Here is a 17,759-nt window from a genome sequence, read left to right as displayed (position 1 = left end):
GAGCCCATTACTTTATGTTATAGACCCAGGTTACACACTCTCCTGCTTCTGAAAGAGTTCAGATGCGTGTGGGGTGATTGGGGCACATCTTTACCCACATTACAAGGCTCCATCGGTACTTCATTGACTTTAAATCACTTGGGGACATCCTGAGTTGTTGAAAGGCCACGTAAAAATGCAAGTCATTCTTTGCAAAAGTTCTAACCGCAAGTTGAAACTTCGGCGGCAAATGGAGGCTCACCCAGAATTTGTTCTGACATCACGACAAAGTCTTTAAAAGTGGGATTCAGCAGTTCAGCTGCTCGCTTAACATTTCCGTCTGACCTGGTGCTGCAAGTGGCGATGTGTCCGCAGTGTAGCGTTTAACACGTTTGCCTCACACGCGGGAAAACTCACCGGGTGGAAATATTTTGTTGGAACTTTCTCCTCAAGCATGTTCAGGGGAGAGATTGTTCTCCAGTGAAAGGACATAAGATCATAAGAACGTAAGAATTAGGAACAGGAGTCGGCCATTCGGTTCATTTTAAAGTTTTCAAAATGATTCCACGCGGGGACCTTTGGTGTGTTTGGGGAACATGATAACCACGACACTACAGACACACAGTGGTAGATGTTGTCTCAGGAACATAACCAGAGCTCGAACCAACTCAGGAGCTGGTTTAACGAGAATAGAATGACGGTGCTATATTTAGGAAGGCTGTGAGAGTGGCAGGAATTGATCTCGTGTTTCCCAGACTTTATACACAGGAACATTGGAACAGGAGGAGGCCATTTGGCAGCGAGTGGTTCGGATCCGGAATGCGCTGCCTGAAAGGGTGGCAGAGGCCGAATTAATCTTATCTTTCAAAATGGATTTGGATAAGTATCTGAAGGAAAGATATCTCAGGGGTACGGGTAAAGGCCAGAGGAGTGGGACGAGCTGACAGTCGGCACGGGCTCGACAGGCCGAACGGCCTTCTTCCGTGCTGTAACCGTTCCATGATTCTATATTTTGTTTAAACTTGCTATGGATGAACAATCGGAGGCGAGCTTAGTCTCCTGGTAAAAACGCTGATGTTGTCTGGCCAGCTGAGATTTCCAGCAATTCCGTTTTTATTTCTTATTTATGGATTGAATCGGTACATCGAGAGCTTTCTGATTCAGAAGATTCGGGGGGCACGGAAATTTGGGAGTTTAACGACTTTGAAAGGAACATTTTTGCCTTGTGCAGCTTCGGTCAGAGAAATGTTTGTGTTATGATTTTTTCACAGAATGGGATTCAGAATTACACCTTCTGGTTTAACACTTCTCTCTGGGCAAGCAGTTAAGCAATGATTTCCATAGTGTAGCAGTTATCATGTTAGTCTTTCATACACAAAAGGTCCCCAGTTCAAGCCCAGGCAGAAATATCATTTTAGAATGTGAAATAAGTTGAACATAACTACCCCAGGTTCCTTGTCTTATGAGCAATGAACATTTTAAACCAATCTCATAAAATACAGAGTGTGTTCAGTCAGATACGGTGTAAAATGTCATCGATGATTAAAGCTCCTGAAATTATTCCAGTTCAGTTTTTGAAGTCTCGACTGTAAGTCTGCAAAACAATCCGGGTGGGAATATTGGCCCAATAATTCCAGGTGGAGGTTTCCCGCGGGCAATTCCCTTCCGACCGGAGATGTTTTACGAGCCTACCTGGTGGTCTAGGAGGCACCGTAGATTCCGCTGGAGAGGCCTTCTCTTCCTGCGCTGCGAAGCACGCTCCTGTCCGGAGGGATCCCACGTGTGACTGCTCAGCCAATCAGGTACGTATTCCACAGCTTTCCCATCAATAGCAATGAGACTCGAATAACTACGAGTTCTCAGTGCTATTCATGAGAACAAGAAACACACACACACTGAGAAATAATAAAAAACAGACCTCACATAATTAAAATTAATTGAAATTAAAGTTAATAAACGCATTAGAAAAAAAACAAGGTAGTTCCAATTTTTTTTAAGCTTTGTAATTCGGGTTAAAAATAAACTTACCTTCGTTGGCAGAGTTTTTCACAATACATTGTGTTTATTTTATTTTATTTTATTGTGGTTATGAGTGTTTTTAAACACTTGCGCCTGTAAAATTACGCTATGCGCTTGCTTTTTCAGCTGCAAGGTTTTTGAGGATATTTGCTGGGCAAGATATGCGTAAATCCCGCAATCCATAGAAACTTTGTACGGGACCAGGACGTTGGAATTTCCCTAAACTTATGTGGATGAAGAATCGGAGGCAAGTTTAGTCTCCTGGCAAATGCTGCCTGACCTGCTGAGATTTCCAGCATTTGCTGTTTTTATTTGCTATTTATTCTCCTGGCAAAAGGGCTCCCTTATTCCTTAATTGCTCTTTATTTCACTTCAATAAATAGATAACTTTCAGTGAGTCAAAACGGATCCACCGGGGACCTTTCGCATGTGAGGCCAACGTGATATTCGCTACACTGCAGCCCATCAAAGGGCGAGAAACCACTGAATATAAAGGATGAGCTCACAAATATCAGGGGCAGTGCAGTCTGGTCAACGTCAAACCCTCCTTTCTTATTTAGCAGAGGCATGAACGGGAGTCAGACGCCACAAAGTTTAATTCAAAACGCAAATACAAGTAACACTTCTAAACCTTTTCACTGTAAAATTCTTTCACTTTATTTCAAATCGTACTGTGTTGAATTGGAAAATGAGCACCGTGGGATTTTATCTTCACCACTGATTTCCCGCATTGTTTCACATTGCAGCATTAAGTTGTGAAAATACTGGCAAAACTGAGCCCCGGATTATTTTACGTCGGGGTCACATTGCTTTTGGATAATTGCAGAATTAATATTTTCTTTGCTGTTTGGCAACAACCAGACCCTTGCTCCAAGGTCTGTCTCATTGTTTCCCCGGTGTCAGACAGAGATACGCCTGCTGCCCTCATTTATTTTTGTGACAGGACACAAAAGTTCAAAATCAACCTGCAGATGGCCACATACAGCATTAAATCGTCAGGATGGCCAAGCGGTCTCAGGTGCTGTGTTCAGTTTGCAGTTTTTTCTGGAAGTATGGGTTCGAGTTCCACTTCTTTATTATCGTCATGAAGCAAAACCCATTTGCTTGGCACCACGACCAACTCCTTAAAAGTGGGATTCAGCAGTTCACCTGCTCGCTTAACATTTCCGTCTGACCTGGTGCTGAAAGTGGAGATGTTTCCGCAGTGTCGCAGTTAACACGTTCGCCTCACACGCGAAAGCTCACCGGGTGGGAATATTGAATATTTTCTGGAGCTTTCTCCTCATACATGCTCAGGGACGAGTTTGTTCTCTTGTGAAAAGTCATAAGATCATAAACATGTAAGGATCAGGAGCAGGTTAAAATACATCTCCTCACCCCACATCCCCCGCCCCGGATTTTTCCTTTTACAAATTATCTTGTCTTTGTCCTCTGGTTACCGACACTCCTGCCCGTGGAAGCAGTTTCCCAATAATTCTGAAAACCTCTATTAAATATCACCTTAACTGTGATTACTGGGGTTCAATGTGGGGAAGGCTCAGTTCATCCACTTTGCACCGAAGAATGATCGACCAGTGCATGATCTAACAACATGATTTCAGAGAAGATTTTTTCTGTGAAATAGCCGGTCCTGTTAATTTTAACAAAAGTTGCACCGGGTTCCTGAAGTCATAAGTGATACGCCCTTACTGTACAGTATAAATGCACACGAGGCCCATGCTTGAGAGAAGGTCAGTCTGTGACCTGTCCCTTATTCCTTTGCATTCAAGTGATGAAAGTGAGTGGAGCTTCCCCTTTTATACCTGAAGTTCCAGGTTAGCAGTGTCTCCCACAAGTTCACCACCTAGTAGTCATTGTTCTCACAATGTACAACTAGTCAGTTTATACATGGGTTACAATGCTGGTTGAATACATGACATCACCTCCTACCCCAAAGTCTTTTTGGGATCAGACGTTGAGTCTTTCTGGTGATTTACACTCTCTTGTAGAGCCCCTAAGTTGGGGCTCCGGTTGTTGGGCGCTGGCCTGTGTGTCTGCTGTTTGCGGTGCTTCAGGCCTATCCGGACTGCCCACAGTGACTGGGCTCTCCTCCCTTCGGTTCCGGTGTTCGGTCACCTGTGCTGGAGTGAACTCTATATCGTGTTCTTCCTCTGCTTTCACTATGGTGTTGCTGAACCTCCTTTTTGTTTGATCCACGTGTTTGCGGCAGATTTGTCCATTGGTAAGTTTAACTACCAGAATCCTATTGCCCTCTTTGGCAATCACAGTGCCTGTGAGCCATTTAGGCCCTGCAGTGTGGTTGTGCACAACAACAGGGTCGTTTACACCAATATATCGTGCCCTCGCATTCCTGTCATGGTAGTCATATTGTGATTAGCGCCTGCTCTCAACAATGTCTTTCCTGGTGGGGTGTATAAGGGATAACGAGTTTTGAGCGTCCTTATCATTAGCAGCCCTACGGGTGGAACCCGTGTGAGCGAGTGTGGTCGGGATCTATTGGCAAACACGAGGCGTGATAATTGGCTTTGTAGAGAACCCCCTTGGATTCTGAGCATCCACTGTTTGATTATCTGCACTTTTCGTTAAGCCTGGCCTTTTGAGGCTGGCTTGAACGGTGCCTTTCTGACATGGTTAATTCCATTGCCTGCCATGAAGTCCTGGACCATTGTCGCTGACCAAGATGTCTGGTAGACCGTGGGTGGCGAACATTGCCCGTAGACTGTCTACCGTGGCAGAGGATGTGCTTGAATTTAAAATGTCACACTCGATCCATTTGGAGTGGGCGTCTACTACAACCAAAAACATTTTTCCCATGAAAGGACCTGCGTAGTCATCATGGATGCATGACCAATGCTTGGCGGGCCATGGCCAGGGGCTAAGGGGAGCTTCCCTGGCCGCATTGCCCAGCTGGGCACACGTGTTGCACCTGCGAAAACAAAGTTCCAGATCTGCATCTATCCCTGGCCACCAAACGTGTGACCTGGCAATTGCCTTCATCATGACAATGCCCGGATGCTCATTGTGGAGTTCTCTGATGAACATCTCTCTGCCCATCTGGGGCATGTCTACGTGGTTTCCCCACAGTAGGCAATCAGCCTGAATCGAGAGATCATCCCTGCCTCTTTGAAATGGTTTAAATTCCTCAGGGCATGCCCTGTACGTGGCTGCCCAGTCCCCATTCAGGGCACATTTCTTGACTAGAGACAATAGCGGGTCTCTATTTGTCCAGACATTAATCTGACGGGCTGTCACAGGTGAGCCTTCGCTTCCGAAAGCTTCAACAGCCATGACCATCTCAGCAGCATGCTCGGTAGCCCCCTCAGTGGTGGCTGGTGGGAGCCTGCTGAGTGCATCGGCGCAGTTTTTAGTGCCCGGTCTGTGCCGAATTGTGCAGTCATAGGTGGATAACGTGAGTGCCCACCTCTGTATGCGGACCGATGCGTTTGCATTTATGGCCTTGTTGTCGGCCAAAAGTGACATTAGGGGTTTGTGATCTGTCTCCAGCTCAAATTTCCTGCCAAACAGGTATTGGTGCATTTCCTTTACCGAATATACATATGCGAGCGCCTCCTTTTCTATCATCCCGTAGCCCCTTTCTGCCTGGGACAGACTTCTGGAGGCATAAGCTACCGGCTCTAACTGACCCTTGACATTGACATGCTGCAACACACACCCGACACCACAGGACGACGCATCGCACGTTAACACAAGTTTCTTACATGGGTCATATCGCGTTAACAGATTGTTGGAACATAACAAATTGTGTGCTCTATTAAAAGCCCTTTCCTGGCTGTCCCCCCAACCCATTCGCGACCTTTGCTGAGGAGCACGTGTAGCGGCTCTAGCAGCGTGCTCAATTTGGGAAGAAAGTTAGCAAATCGTTCGGGAGCCCCAGGAACAAACGCAGCTCTGTCGTGTTACGGGGTCTGGGTGCTCTCTGGATCGCTTCCGTCTTGGACGCAGTAGGGCTCATCCCGTCTACTCCTAGCCTCATCCCCAGGAATTCTACCTCTGGAGCTAGGAAGATGCACTTCGCCTTTTTCATTCGCAGCCCTACCCGGTCCAGTCTGCGCAGCACCTCCTCCAGGTTGTGGAGGTGTTCTTCAGTCTCGTAACCCGGGATGAGGATGTCGTCCTGAAAAACCACCGTCCCTGGAATCGACTTGAGGAGGCTTTCCATATTTCGTTGGAAGATCGCGGCGGCCGAGCGAATCCCGAACGGACATCTGTTGTACTCAAACAACCCCTTGTGTGTCGTGATGGTGGTCAGCTTCTTCAACTCTCTCGCCAGCTCCTGGGTCATGTAAGCTGAGGTCACGTCAATTTTGAAAAAGGTTTGCCACCGGATCGCATCGCAAAGAGGTCCTCCGCTCTCGGTAGCGGGTACTGGTCTTGGAGTGACACCCGATTGATGGTGGCCTTGTAATCACCATATATCCTGACCGACCCATCCGCCTTGAACACCGGTACAATCGGGCTCGCCCAGTCACTGAATTCGACTGGCAAAATGATACCTTCCCTCAGCAGGCGGTTCAATTCACCTTCTATCATTTCCCGCATCACGTATGGCACCGCTCTGGCCTTGTGGTGTCCTGGCCTGGCTTCCGGGTTTATGTGAATCACTACCTTGGCCCCCATGAAAGTGCCAATGCCGGGTTGAAATAATGAGTCAAATTTGTGCAGGATCTGTAAGCATGATACTCGCTCCACAGAGGAAATAGCATTGACATTACCCCATTTCCAGTTCATGACAGCAAGCCAACTCCTCCCCAGTAGTGCGGGACCGTCCCCCGAGACAACCCAGAGTGGCAACCTGTTCTCCGAATCTTTGTGGGTCGCGATTACCGTGGCGCTGCCAAGCACCGGAATGATCTCCTTGGTGTATGTCCATAGTTGTGCGTCAATCGGTGATAATTTTGGCCCTACTGGCCTTGGACGCCCACAACTTTTCAAACTATTTGATACCCATCAGGGACTGGCTAGCCCCCATGTCGAGCTCCATTGATACTGGGATGCCACTGAGGAGCACTTTCATCATTATCGGTGGCGTCCTGGTGTATGAACTGTATACGTGCTCCACATGAACTCACTGAACTTCAGCTTCCAGCGATTTCCCCCAGCGTTCATTTCTGCAATTTCTGTAGGCATTTTGCTCATCTCTGCAAACTCCGGCTGAGTTTGTGCCTCCATGCCTCCAACATGAGCTGTTGTTGGAAACAAAAGTTCCCTTGCTAGTCAATCGTCCCTGACAACCCCTGTGACTGTCCTTGAGTGTGCCATTAACAAGTGTTGATGGCCCCATTACTGGCCACATTGTCCCTTGCAATGGCGTGAATCGCCGTTCAGCTTGCCATTATCTCTGTCGAACTCCCCCTCTGGGTTCGACTACATGTTAGAGCATGCCCGATTGCCCTTGTTTGCCTGGAGAACTGTGTTCTGCTTCAACAATGTTGATTCTCTGTCCCAACCATTCCTTAACACAGTATCTCTCGTCTATTCTGCTAGCGGCCATGCTCACATGGTTAAAATCCCAATTTCTTGTCGCCATTGATACATCCGTACTCTACAGTATAAATGCACACGAGGCCCATGCTTGATAGAAGGTCAGTCTGTGGCCTGTCCTTTGTTCCTTTGCACTCAAGTGATGAAAGTGGGTGGAGCTTCCCCTTTTATCCCTGAAGGTCCAGGTTAGGAGTATCTCCCACAAGTTCACCTCCTAGTGGTCATTTTTCTCACAGTGTCCAAAAGAGGTCAGATTATATATGGGTTACAATGTTGGTTGAATACATGACAATAAGCACTTAAAATTTTAAACCATTCTCCTAAAATACATTGTGTAAACGAGATAGGGATAAAAGTTCATCACATGGAAAGAGAAAATGAATGATTGAAGCTCGTAAAAGATCCTCTCGGAATGAGTGATCACAATATGGTTGAATTTTTAATATAGATTGAGGGTGAGGAAGTCGTGTCTCAAACGAGCGTACTATGCTTAAACAAAGGGGACGACAGTGGGATGAGGGCAGAGTTGGCTGAAGTAGACTGGAAACACAGACTAAACGGTGGCACAATTGAGGAACAGCGGAGGACTTTTAAGGAGCTCTTTCATAGTGCTCAACAAAAATATATTCAAGTGAAAAAGAAGGGCGGTAAGAGAAGGGATAACCAGCCGTGGATAACCAAGGAAATAAAGGAGAGTATCAAATTAAAAACCAATGCGTATAAGGTGGCCAAGGTTAGTGGAAAAATAGAAGAATGGGAAAATTTTAAACGACAGCAAAGAATGACGAAGCAAGCAATAAAGAAAGGAAAGATAGATTACGAAGGTAAACTTGTGCAAAGCATAAAAAGCAATAGTTAAAGCTTTTACTGATATCTAAAACGGAAAAGAGTGACTAAAGTAAATGTTGGTCCCTTAGAAGATGAGAAGGGGGATTTAATAATGGGAAATGTGGAATGACTGAGACATTAAACAATTATTTTGCTTCGGTCTTCACAATGGAAGACACAGAAACCATGCCAGAAATTGCTGGTCACAGGAATGTGGGAAGAAAGGACCTTGAAACAATCACTATCACTAGGCGGGTAGTGCTGGACAGGCTAATGGGACTCAAGGTAGACAAGTCCCCTGGTCCTGATGAAATGCCAGGGTAGTAAAAGATATGGCGGAAGTTATAGCAGATGCATTCGTTATAATCTACCAAAATTCTCTGGACTCTGGGGAGGTACCATCGGATTGGAAAGCAGCTAATGTAACGCCTCTGTTTAAAAAAGGCGGCAGACAAAAGGCAGGTAACTCTCGGCTGGTTAGTTTAACATCTGAAGTAGGGAAAATGCTTGAAACTATCATGAAGGAAGAAATAGCAGGACATCAAGATAGGAATAGTGCAATCAAGCAGACGCAGCATGGATTCATGAAGGGGAAATCATGTTTAACTAATTTACTGGAATTCTTTGAGGATATAACGAGCATGTTGGATCGAGGTGTACCGATGAATGTGGTGTATTTAGATTTTTAAAAGGCATTCGATGAGGTACCACATAAAAGGTTACTGCAGAAGATAAAGGTACGCGGAGTCAGTGGAAATATATTAGCATAGATAGAGAATTGGCTGGCTAACAGAAAGCAGAGAGTTGGGATAAATAAGCCCTTTTCAGGCCGGAAATCGGTGGTTAGTGGTGTGCCACAGGGATCGTTGCTGGGACCACAACTGTTTACAATACACATAGATGACCTGGAAGAGGGGACAGAGTGCAGTGCAACAAAATTTGCAGATGACACAAAGATTAGTGGGAAAGCAGGTTGTGTAGAGGACACAGAGAGGCTGCAAAGAGATTTAGATAGGTTAAATGAATGGGCTAAGATTTGACAGATGGAATACAATGTCGGAAAGTGTGAGGTCATCCACCTTGGGAAAAAAAACAGTAAAAGGGAATATTATTTGAATGGGGAGAAATTGCAACATGCTGCGGTGCAGAGGGACCTGGCGGTCCTTGTGCATGAATCCCAAAAAGTTAGTTTGGAGGTGCAACAGGTAATCAGGAATGCGAATGGAATGTTGGCCTTCATTGCAAGAGGCATGGAGTACAAAAGCAACTTATAAGGTATTGGTGAGGCCGCACCTGGAGTACTGCATGCAGTTTTGGTCACCTTACTTCAGGAAGGATATACTAGCTTTGGAGGGGGTACCGAGACGATTCACTCGGCTGATTCCGGAGATGAGGGGGTTACCTTATGACGATAGATTGAGTAGACTGGGTCTTTAATCGTTGGAGTTCAGAAGGATCTTGTAGAAACATTTAAAATATTGAAAGGGCTAACAAGATAGATGCAGAGAGATTGTTTCCACTGGTCGGGGAGACGAGAACTATGGGGCACATACGCAAAATACGGGGGAGCCAATTTAAAACCGAGTTGAGAAAGAATTCGTTCTCCCAGAGGGTTGTGAATCTGTGGAATTCTCTGTCCAAGGAAGCAGTTGAGGCTAGCGCATTGAATGTATTCAAGTCACAGATAGATAGATTTTTAACCAATAAGGGAATTAAGGGTTATGAGGAGTGGGCGGATAAGTGGAGCTGAGTCCACGGCCAGATCAGCCATGATCTTGTTGAATGGCGGAGCAGGCTCGAGGGGCTCGATGGCCGACTCCTGTTCCTAATTCTTCTGTTCTTATGTTCTTTTGTCCCACTATCCCTCAGTAACCATATTATCATTTCTTTAATTCTGCAAAAGAAAGTTATCGGTTAATTGAACATGATTAAATGATTTCATTTTTTCGCATTTGCTGCATGTTGACATTTATATAGGGCTATTAGTTTGAAAACTGTGTTGTAAATATTATCTCCCTGACGAAGAATCGAACTTGTTTTGCGGTGGTACAAGGGGTGGATTCAGTGAATCATTTGAATGTGATCTCAAGTGGCGTGAATTTCAGATCACGTTTACTGTCGGCACCTTTAATAATGGCTCCACCAGGCAGGTTATGATACTTAAACTGTGTAGACGTGTAGTCCTTTATTTGAAGCTCCTCGATTGAGGACACCAAGCTGTGAGCTCCTTTATATACTGGGTTGCAGGTAACCTTTCGGTCTCAAGCAGCAGCATCCTCTGGTGTAGCTCAGGTGTGTACAGTGTAAGAGTACATTCAGTGTTGCACAGCAGTGTTACAGACATCACACAGTAAACAGGCATGCATACACAACAGTTACAATCTGTTTCGGTTTGAATCAAGTGAACTGAAAATGACAATAATGACATTAACTATAAAGATGCAGCAATAAAAAGGGATATAGGTCCCTGGTTGTCGAGTGGTCAGGAGTCTATCCTCTCAACGTTGTGTCCTGGGTTCAATTCCCACACTCGGGAGTTGTACTTTTAGTTCAAAACCATAAAAAAAAAGAGATCATTTATTTTACAGATCTATATGCAAATCATGTATAAAATATAAGAATCATTGACTTGAACATCATTAATTAATACATAAATTATTTTGTAAATCTTTTACCATTTATTTTGCCATGAGCATGTGAGGAACGTTTATTCCGATCTCATTGGGATTAATTGTGGTACAAATGACGAACCGGGGGCTGGGTTCAGGAAAGGTTTACGTAGTGCAGCCGTTATCATGTTCACCTCCCACATGAAATGTCCCTGGTTTGAGCCTGGGCGCGTGCTTTATATTAGAATATATTTGCTGTGAAATACATTGAACAAAAGTATCCCCAGGTTCCGTGTCTTATGAGAAATGAACATTTTAAACCAATCTCCTAAAATACAGGGTGAGTAAAGTCAGATTTATGGATTGAGTCGGCACAACTGGAGCTTTCTGATCCAGAAGATTCGGGGGGTGCGTTAATTTGGGAGTTTGACGACTTTGAAAAGAACATTTTTGACTTGTGCAGCTTCGGTCAGAGAAATGATTGTGAAAAGATTTTTTCACAGAAAGGGACTCAGAATTACACCTTCTGGCTTAGCACTTCTCTCTGGGCACTAGGTTTAGCAGTGGTTTCTGTAGTGTAGCGGTCATTGCGTTTCTCTCAGACACGAAAAGTCCCAGGTTCGAGCCGGGGCTAAAACATTATTTTAGAATATAATTGCTGTGAGATAAATTGAAAAAAGTACCCCAGGTTCCTTGTCTTCTGAGCAATAAATATTTTAAACCAATTTCAAAAATTCAGAGTGTGTTAAGTCAGATAGGGTGTAAAATATCGTCTATGATGAAAGCTCCTGAAATTATTACAGTTCAGTTATTGAAGTATTGAATGTAAGTCTGCAAAACAATTCGGATGGGAATATTAGCCCAAAAATTCTGGTTGGAGGCTTCCCGCGGACAATTCCTTTCCGATCGGTGATGTTTTAATCACCCCGCCTCCCACAGAGTTTAATTAATTGCATGTAATGATTTGAAAAAAGTTTGAATTAAAAAGTTACTTTCCGAACTCGGGCTCCCTCTGTGAATGCCTAACCACTAAACGAGCAGGATACGCATTAAATAATTTAATTACAGACGTAACATTTTCTTTGCTGTTTCACAATAACCAGACCTATGCTCCAAAATCTGTCTCACCGTTTCCCCGGTGTCAGTCAGAGAAGCACATGGGACTGAATCAGTGATTTTCATTTTTTGTCCTGTCTTCTGAAGCACCGCACAGTCCCACTCCGACATTCAATGAGCTGTTGGGACGTTAGTGTATCCAGGCTGTGGGTGGCCACACCGAGCGCAGCAGAGGGGTTTCTGCATTAGTTCTGGGTGGGGACAGTATTTCCCCTTCTCTCTTCCTCTTGTCTGTATCCCTCTGCTTTGTTTTCTGTATTTATTCCCCGGCCTCATTTTACGTGTTTAATGGGGAAGAAAAGATGAAGTGTGCGACACTCTGGAACAATTTCTCTCACTCAAATATATCTATTTAGTGAAGTGAAATAAAGAGCAATTAAAGAATAAGGGAGAAGCCACTGTCGCCCTTTTGACAGGAGAATAAACTCGCCCATGGCTGTTCATCCACAGCAAGTTTAAACATAATCTTCCTGCACGGGATCCTTTCGCGTGGAAAGCAAACGTGATAACGGCTCCACTGCGGAAACCGCTCTGACCAGAAGTACAGCAGAGGGCAGCTGACCAGTGAATGCCTTCGGTGCTGATCGGGAATGTGTTGGCTCACCTTAAACAACTTCTGTCCCTCACTGACAGCTGTCAATCCTTCACCTCCGCTGCCCTTTACACAAACATGTCACTGATCCCCACCCACCACCCCACATCCCCATCGTGTTATCTTCCATGTTAGCACAGTGGGGCCGCGGAGGCACCTACTCTCTCCCCGCGGTTAGTAACTCAGTCATTCTGTAAAATTAAAGGGGAACAAGTGTCCCGCAAAGGGCAGGGGAAGGAAGAGAGTCTGTAACCTGGGTTTAATTGTTTGTCAAAGGCTACCCGTCGTGTTGTGTATTTCTAGCAGTTTCCTACTTTCACAGGTGGAGATACCGGGGATGGACCATGCTCCTAAAATACAATGAGGTCGGGATAAAAGTTCCTCACATCCTCATGGCAAAATAAATGATTGAAGTTCTACAATGGCTTAATTAATGATGTTTAAATCAATGAATCTTTTTTACCACATTAGATGCATGCAACTCTTTCTTATAAGGTTTTAATTTTGATGGAAGTGCAATTTCCCTGGCCGGAAATCGACGCAGGGCCGCGGTGGTGAGAGCGCCGAATCCTAATCACTGGACCACCAGGGAATGCTGCATTGCTGCATCGCTGCATCGTAATGCTTGGTGTCATTATTGTCCTTTTCAATCCATTTTTTCACACCGAAACACATCGTAACCTTGATCTGTATTTAACGCCACGTGCTTCTTTGAAATCACCTTTAAATGATTGGGTAAAACCACTCCTTATACCACCGAAAAACAGTTTCGATTCCAGGTCAGGGCGGTAACTTTTGTAACAGCTTTTTTCAATTCAAAAAATAAGAATTCATTTAATCACCGTTAAATAACCGATAAGCTTTTTCAGGATGAAATAAATAATAAAATAGTTACTGAGGGACAGTAGTATCTTTAATCATTCATTTTCTCTTTACATGTGATGAATTTTTATCCCTATCACATTTACATACTGTATGAGAAATTGTAAGTGTTTATGACTCAGTTGTAAAACCATTGATTGTGTGTGTGTCTATTCTTGATAGGAGGAGCACTTGAGACCGAAGTTCCAGTTCGATATATGTATCAATAGAATCAATTTTCACCAGTTCCGTTAAACACAATAACATAATTTATTTTGATTGGACTGGATGGAGGAACATGATCCATGTAAAAAAATTGTTATCATTTTACTTGTGCTGAATGCTCATAAAAGTATTGGAGTGGGAACTCACTGGATAACAGCAAAGCTTGCAATGTTTGCGGAATATATTCGTGCAGCCAAAATGCACAATGACAACCCGGAACTGTGCGGCACCGAATCCTCGGGGAAAAACATTAAAAGGCTTCGCCCGGAGATGGGTTTGGATTACCCACCTTTCAGTTACCAGCCGAATGCGCTAAACCATTGCGCCACAGATACACACTGCAAGACATGCAAAACCAGGGTGTCAGTCAGTTAAAGCTTCAGATTGCTCCGACCGGGATGGAACTTATCCACTCTCAGTTGTACTTTTCCCAACTAAATGGTGGGACATTCATTGTGGATGTGTGGAAGCAGTCTGGTCCCGCACACTGCAAACACTTCCATGTCACCACCAACCAGCTCTCCCACAACCGGTGTGATCGACTTTCCAGCCTTCCAGTGCCTTGTCTGTGACGAAGTATGTTTCAAAAGTTTTGGCATAGTTGGTTCCATGGTGTAATGGTGAGCCCTCTTGACTTTAAATCTAGTGATCTGAGTTCAAATCTCAGTAAAACCTAAATTCTTGTTGTTCCAGCTGCTGAAAATTTGGGACAAAGAAGTGAAAGACACCTGGTGCTGGTGGGCAGTTTTGTTGCCTTTTTCATTGATGCTTGATCTGCAAGTCTAGTTGTCAAATTGTGTGCTCAACCGTCAGTTATCTGCTACAAATCAGCGGAGGACAAATAACTTTGTTGTCTAATGCTGCTTTTGCCTGCACAATGTGTGCTGAGATTATCTGTGCAATATGCATTCCGCAGGATGAATAAAAGCAACGCTTTTTGAAATGCAGGCACTGCATGTTTTGCACTCGACAAAACGTTGCATTTTCTTTTCATTAATTTTACATTAATGCGTTGCAATGCCAACGCACTTTTTACGTGGCAAGATCGATAATTAGCAGAGCAGAATGAAGGGATCGCAAAGTTTCTGTTTAAAGAATGGACTCAGTCGAGAATATTTTGTGGATTTTATTTTTCTGAGGCTATGTTCCCTGTGCTGGGGACACCCTGCGCAGATATGTGAAAAAGCTGGTTTTGTTAAAACTCCAGAGACCGCATGGCAGTGAGCTGGGATAAAAGACCTGTCAGTCATCCATTGACAAAAGAGCTGTTGGCCAGGAAGTGGGGCCACTGACAAAGCCACTCTAATTTGTAAAAGCACTTCTCACCTCCATCTCAGAAGGAGACACAGAATAATGAACCCACCAGCCTGGCCAGCCAAGGAGGAGCTGGGTCTTTCCCAACACAAAGGCTCAGAGAGATGCCCAGACTAAGGGCCATCAGCCCAATGAATGGGTGGGATGGCCCATCACTGACTAAGTACCCGTGCTTAGAAACAAAGGGGTTTTAAAGATTGGCGGGAAAGATAGGGATAGCAAGACTCCCAGAAAGACAGGGTCCTTTACACTTTATTTTTAGCTTGGAGCTTGGTGTGAAGCTTGGAGCTTGCAGCTTGTAACTTATGTTTAGAGAGAGCCCCCTCTCACTCTTGCTCTCGCTCCACCGATCGATGTAGGAGAGGAATGGGCCGCAGTACTGCAGAAGAAGCCACCGAGACTGAAGGCCAGGCAGTGACTTCCCACAGCTGAGCTGAGCAAGGAAACGGGCTGCGTGTGGTGGTGAACATGGTCGCGAGTGTCCCAAGCCAGTAACTAGATATCCCAGGCCAGCTGGGTAAGGGCTCAGGGTTTTCTCAGAAGTGAAGCTTTTCAGGGCTATTCTGGGGAGGGTAATTCATTGGTAGGGGTGGGGTTAGAATTCACCAGGGAATTACTGCGTGTTCCTAGGTTCATTTCTGTACTGTATGTATGTTGTTTGTAACCGGGATTTTATTCTCCACAGAGACATTTCGTTTAGCAGTGCATGTTTTAGCCAGTGTATGTTACACCAAATAAATATACTATGATTTATCACCGAAGCATCCCTTTCCGTGACTCATTTAATTTACACTCTGAATAATAATTCCCAGATCTAGAACTTTCGTAAGGTGGAGGCCATTCAAACCGTCCGTCTGGCAATTGAGCGAGGATCACAAACACTTACAATATTTACGAAAGGATATACTTGCTTTGGAGGCAGTTCAGAGAAGGTTCACTAGGTTGACTCCGGAGATGAGTGGTTGACTTATGAGAAAATGTTGAGTAGGTTGGGCCTCTACTCATTGGAATTCAGAAGAATGAGAGGTGATCTTATCGAAATGTATAAGCTAATGAGGGAGCTTGATAAGGTGGATGCAGAGAGGATGGTTCCACTGATAGGGGAGACTAGAACTAGGGGGCATCATCTCAGAATAAAGGGCCGCCCACTTAAATCTGTGATGAGGAGGAATTTCTTCTCTCAGAGGGTTGTAAATCTGCCGAACTCACTGCCTCAGAGAGCTGAGAAAGCCATGACATTAAATAAATTTAAGACAGAGATAGCTTCTTAACTGATAAGGGAATAAGGCTTATGGGGAAGTGGCAGGGATGTGTCAATGATCGGACCAGCCATGATCATATTAAATGGCGGAGCATGCTCGAGGGGCCATATGGCCTACTACTGCTCCTAGTTCTTAAGTTCTTATGTTCTGAATAGCGGCACACACAAAAATGCTTTGATCATGGTTACACCTTATCTTCACGTTTGTCAAACAGTTGGCTCGTTGGTCTCGGGCTATGATTTTCCCTTCGGAGTTGTTCATTGAAATTTACGAGGGATCCCAGAGGAGCCCTGATATTGCTCGCAAATTTTGAAATTGCATCAAACTTTTGTAAAGAAGGACTTCCATTTCTGCAGTGCCTTTCAGGAACTCATGTCACCCCAAAGCGCTTTAAGGCCGTTGAGATATGTTTGAAGTTGTAGTTTGGCAAAAGATGTACCCAGATCACCAAACATGAACCTCAAATCTTTACAAAGGAGTTTGGTGCAAATAATCAGGCGTCTCAGGGACTTGGACTTTCTTTGAATAAGTTCTGCTTGTTCCCGCATTCAAGCTTGAAACAGCAACTGGGCTTCCATCTCACGGGAGGTTTGGGGTTGATGTGTGTCGCTTTCAATCTTTGAAATTTCACCAAGCAAAGAAACGGTGAATCCAACTGTCCCTGTTAGCATTTAGTTCCTGTTTAATCACAGGAATATCCACAGTCAGGAGCTGAAAAGGAATTCAAACCGAACTCCGGCTTCGGGACAATCAGAATACTTTGTCACAGACAAGGCACTGGAAGGCTGGAAGGTAGATCACACCGGTTGCGGGAGAGCTGGTTGGCGGTGACATGGAAGTGTCTGCAGTGTGCGGGACCAGACTGTTTCCACGCATCCACAATGAATGTCCCTCTATTTATTTGTGAAAAGTACGACTGAGAGTGGACAAGTTCCATCCCGGTCAGAGCAATCTGAAACTGTCTGACACCCTGGTTTGGGATGCCTTGAACCTTATCCTTCTATCAGTCTCTGTGGCGCAATGGGTTAGCGCGTTCGGCTGTTAATCGAAAGGTTGGTGGTTCGAGCCCACCCAGAGACAAAGTGTTTAACTGTTTTTCCCCGAGTATTCGGTGCCGCACAGTCCCAGGTTGTCATTGTGCGTTTTGGCTGCACAAATCTATTCCGCAAATGTTGCCAGCTGTGCTATTATACAATTAGTTCCCACGCCAATATTTTATGAGCATTCAGTTCAAGTAAAACGATAACAATTTTTTACATGGATCATGTTCCTCCATCCAGCCCACTCGAAACAAATTATGTTATTGGGTTTGAAGAAACTGGTGGAAATTGATTCTATTGATACATAGAAAGAACTGGAACTACGGTCTCAAGTGCTCCTCCTATCAAGAATCGGCACACGCACAATCAATGGTTTTGCAACTGAGTCATAAATACTAACAATTTTAAACCC

At 44.7% G+C, this 17,759-nt stretch overlaps 1 non-coding gene across 1 annotated transcript; it reads left to right on the top strand.

Annotated features, from left to right (window-relative positions):
- Nucleotides 1-17,313: 17,313 nt before the first annotated feature.
- Nucleotides 17,314-17,387, top strand: trnan-guu (transfer RNA asparagine (anticodon GUU)). Its single transcript has one exon. It is a non-coding gene; the product is annotated as a tRNA-Asn (tRNA).
- The last annotated feature ends 372 nt before the right edge of the window (nt 17,388-17,759 follow it).

The sequence above is a fragment of the Pristiophorus japonicus genome, unplaced genomic scaffold (assembly GCF_044704955.1).
Source record: "Pristiophorus japonicus isolate sPriJap1 unplaced genomic scaffold, sPriJap1.hap1 HAP1_SCAFFOLD_714, whole genome shotgun sequence".
Taxonomy (NCBI): Eukaryota; Metazoa; Chordata; class Chondrichthyes; family Pristiophoridae; genus Pristiophorus; species Pristiophorus japonicus.
The sequence above is the reverse complement of the archived record's forward strand: the minus strand, read 5'-3'. Positions and strand labels throughout refer to the sequence as shown.